The 4,795-nt window shown below is 45.2% G+C and overlaps 1 protein-coding gene across 2 annotated transcripts in view; it reads left to right on the top strand.

Moving 5' to 3' along the window:
* The window catches only part of LOC106806505 (serine/threonine-protein kinase 17A-like), an 85,960-nt gene that overhangs the window by 75,245 nt on the left and 5,920 nt on the right, over positions 1-4,795 (top strand). The window lies entirely within an intron of this gene.

The following is a 4,795-nucleotide window of genomic DNA, read 5'->3' as shown; positions in this document are numbered from 1 at the left end:
CTCTCTCTCTCTCTCTCTCATCTTACTCCTCTCACGCGCCTTCTGGTCGCCTTTTCTGTCATTTTCTGGTCGCGCGCTCTCTCTCCCCTCTCTTTATCTCTTTCTGCATCTCTCGCGCTCACTCTTTCGCTCCTTTCTCCATCTGCGCGCGTGCGTGCGTGTGTATTACTCACTCTCTCGGGTGAGCTCATGAACATCTCTCACTTCTTACCGCGCTCGATAAAATGTTCTGTGTATATATTGCGTTACAAAGTAGATCAGTGAGAAGTGTGTTTCCGTGTTTAGTATCACATAATTGTCGATTCAAATTCTCAGCGCTAAGTACGCGGTGTGCAGTGTGTAGGATGAGTGTTGGGTAGGTTTTCCAGTACGTGTGTGTAATGTGTACTTGATGTGTATAAATTGACGCCGTGCTGCAATGGTAACATGTATTGTGTGCAGTAATGGTGCGTATAGGTGGGCGTCGTACTGTGCTGTGAGAGTCCTCGTATTGGCTCCGAAATGTCTGAAATTCTACGAGACAATTGTCATTATTTGGTCTGGTTCACATCACCTACACCTATATATAGGTGTAGCTGGTATAGTAGGTCTGCTTATGGTCAGTCATCACCTACTGGTTTAAAATTCGCAAGTCATAATTCAATTTCAGTTAGATTTTATTGCGTGTGTGATGTACAATTAAGTCAAAAACACAAAGTTACACATATACAGCACATGTGAGGTAACACTAGAGTAGGCCTACAGTTATCGCATACTTTGAAATATATATATATATATATATATATAATATATATATTATATAGCAAGGAATATCAGCGACGTCAATCCTGCAGAACGATTGCGCGAGCAAGGCTAGGATAAGGGCGCGGCGATTTAGCGCGCGTGCGTTAGCGTGAGGTGGGTGTGCCGAGGAATTCGATCTGTCCGTCTTCACGGCGTAGAGATAGAAGCGGCGGGGTTCGTGACGCTCCGGTACGTGACTGCCGTGTAATTTCAAGTATCAGACACTGGTCGTTTAAAATGGCTACTGCTTGAGCAGACTGACAGACAAGCAAGAACCGCGTGCGTGCGTGCAGTGCCACGCAGCCCACGACACAGCACGACGCACGCAACGCAACACACACACACACACACACACACACACACACACACACACACACACACACACACACACACACGTAGGCACGCACACACACATAATGAAAAAAGAGAGAGAGAGAGAGAGAGAGAGAGCCCCTCTGGGCAGAGCAGCCCGATTGGCCTGATAAGAGATGTCTTGTTTGTTACACATGGCCTGCTTTATTTCTCTGTTTATAATATATGCGGTGACATTTTTATTCTAATGCCGTATACACAGGCTACGTCGTCTGTGCACTTGTCTGTCTTTGTGTTTTTAGTTAATCCTTTATTTCACCAACTGCGATAGGATAGCCCAATTTTTTGTACCCCCAACCTCATGCACTTGGACCGTTTCAATAAGAAAACGATGGTAAATGAACACGAAATGTATTTTCTACCAAAGTTTCACTGTTTATTTGTTCTCTTTCGCCCGTTATTAGTAAAGGTTTACCATAAATGCAGTTCAGACGCTCCTCTGCAACACACAAGTTCACCGCATGCATGCCACTGTGCACAAACTCATAGAAAGAAAGCGAACCTCTCTGTGAAAACCTCTCTATCTTTCTGTGAGTTTGTGCATAGTGGCGTGCGTGCAGCGATATACCGTATATTACAGGCAGCATTTGAGCGGCATTTACGTGAAGTTAATCATCGATAACTGTACATAAACATTGAGACGTTGGTAGCAAATACAATTTATGTTTATTTATAATCATTTTTTTATTGAAACGGTCCAAGTGCCTGTGCCCCCAACGGGCCATTTGTTACCTTGTAAATAATCGTTAGTATTCCGCATTTCGTAAAATTGTATCGTTCGTCGTCGGGGCTGCAATCAGAAATTTCACTATACGATGTCTCGCGTTTGGCTCATAGGGTCTATGTCCGCCAGGGTACTGCCGGAACGTACCCTGGTAAACTATCTGATATGGTTAGGGTTAGGGTAAGGGTTATGGAGTAGGCGTAGGCGACTCCCTAGACTCGTTAGTGGAGTAGGCGAGGTACGGTCAGGCATATTAGATAGTACCAGGGTACGTTCCGGTATACCGGACCGTACCCAGGGTACGTTCCGGCAGTACCCTGGGGGACATAGACCCTCTCAGCTCTAGTTTGCTTTATAGGCCGGTCATATCAAGTACTTTACAACTCCCATCACTCTCTAACAGGAACCTCACCCAGTAGAATACTCGTAATCTACTCTCTGATTGGCTGAAGACGCGGCCACTCGGCCATTCTCATTGGTTGGTGGGAATTCACCTGTAAGCAGTTTGCGTGAACTGGCGACGTTGGTTCTAAGACAGATAAACCTGCTCTTTGTTACACTGGGTTGCTGTTTTTTTCGAGGGCAGGGGAGACGAATATTTTGGCCCGTGGGCAGGCTGAGAGGGACATTCTGTTGCTAAATGATCACCGATGATCCTTGAATCGACATCTTGAAGTTATAAATGTGAAGGGTTTTCAAACCCCACTGACCCACTTGGTAGAATCGTCTGCTAATTTTCGTAGTTCGGCTGATAGAGAGTTCTTCCTGTGCTTACAGTAGATTCTGTAATAAAGACTAAGCAATCTTTCCTATAAATACGATTGCGCTATATCCATTAGCGTTATTCTGCAGCTGACCAGTCTGTGGGGGATATGCAATATTAAGGGATTCTATCACAAGTGAATGTTACATATTCGGTACCACGTCTGTCTAAAAAAAATCTAAAGGCTAGTGCGCTGCGAAATAAGACTCGTCGCTTAAATATCGTCGTGTGGCTAGATGACTACTTTAGTGTACTCAGATATCAGCTAGATTCTAAAAGGGAATGAATCTCGAATGGGCGATGTATACGGAGCAAGCGCCACCACCGTGCCGAACTACGTTAAGCTCGTATACATGAGTACAGCACCCCGCACAGAGAGTTCTGTTGGACGTAATCGTTTTACAAATAGAGAAAACAATGGCCGGACGACCGCTCGCGAGGGGGCGAAAGTGTGCCACGGGTTTGTCAAATCGAGGTTGGCCGCGTTGCATGATCGGCGAGGGAGGTTGAACCGCAGTGCGCGCACGGCGTGATCGTGGTAGTGGTTCGCCGTGCACAGCTGAGCACAGCTGACGTACGCAAGGGTTAATGACAAGTGGTAAAACCTGACGGGTAGCGACTTGCACCCGGTTATAGGTGGTGTACAACAATAGAAGGCGTCCATAGGCAGCAGGCCTGAATAAGCATCGGACAGAAAATTATTAAAAATACTCGCAGTTTTTCGTCGCATACACAACATACACATTATTCATGTTAAATAACTACAGATTCATGCTCTATACTCCGCTCGAAACTTTTGCCAGCTAAATAATGCGCATTTCTATAAAGTAGTTGGATCCCGTTTCAAACACAAAAATGGCCAACCGGGCACCATGGCTACGCCACTTAACGGAATGTCACAACTACACGACAAGACAAATTTTACTTCTAATGCTTTCTAGACGTCCACGAGGCATCCAACTTACGTGCATAATCCAAATTAGTGCACTCTAGTGCCGGATTTCACCGCAAAAAATGCAAGAAATGCCTTTTCTAGGGACCAAATAGTGTGGTGAACAATTTGCGGAGGCTTACTGTTGTATGCCCCTATATATTCGGTTGTTTATTCGCATCGTACGTACACGACCAGTACGCGTAGATGGCCATACCTGCAGATGTGGCGTACACATATAATCAGGAGTAAGATAATATAGATCTTACTCCTGATATAATAGTATCAAGAGCTAATAATACCTGTATTATGTATTATTAGCAGTTGATAGCATCGTATCAGGAGTGAATAAGAACAAAAATGTTTAAATTTTCAAACATTATTCAAAGCAACATTTGCTTTTATTTACTCCTGCTAATATCTAAAATGTAGGACACACACGTACTGTATACAACGCAAATGTTGTAGAGAGTAGGGAGGTATTAGATCTATTATCTGCTGTCGAGATAGCTATAGCGTTTATTCAGCTTACGACGACCAAACAAACCTATGCCTCTTCGGTACAGATTTCATACGTAGATGCGTATCTGCTGGGTAGCACAGCTAAGCAGTGACAGGTTCTCAAGTCTGACATCGTCACTGCAATAACAAACAGAGGCGAAAAGCTTATATCATCGACTGCAAAGGTCGCTTCTGAAATTTTTCGGCTCCTGCCGGCGTTTGCTGAGACAGTCGCATGTGTCGAATTAAACGTCGTGACATTAGACACGTAGGTCTACCAGATACATTATCTATGGTCCGAACCTGTACGTAAGTGCCTACGTGTGCGCTGTCATGCCTGATCTGTTTGCAGACGGTGCATCGCTTTTATCCGCGCACTTTGTCGTCTTGTCGGTGCTTGTATTCTTCATATCTCACAGCCCTAGTAATCTATCAAGGTCGTTTGGATGAATCAGTAGGAATCAGCAGAATATCATATGCGTGCGTGCGTGCCTGCGTGCTAGTGTTGTATGTGTCAATGAGCTAAATATAACAGCATATGTTATATTTAGCTTCTTGGTATGTGTGTGCGTGCGTGCGCGCGCGTGCGTGCGCGCGCGTGCGTGCCTGTCTGTGTTGTACCCGTTCGTTCGTGTCTACATGCTTGCGTGCGTGCATGCATGCGCGGGTGCGTGCGCCTAGCACCGCGTACTGACCGACATATATGCACGCGAAGATAACG

Source organism: Priapulus caudatus, unplaced genomic scaffold (genome assembly GCF_000485595.1).
Source record: "Priapulus caudatus unplaced genomic scaffold, Priapulus_caudatus-5.0.1 Scaffold165, whole genome shotgun sequence".
NCBI lineage: Eukaryota > Metazoa > Priapulida > Priapulimorpha > Priapulimorphida > Priapulidae > Priapulus > Priapulus caudatus.
This window is presented reverse-complemented; position numbering and strand designations above follow the sequence as displayed.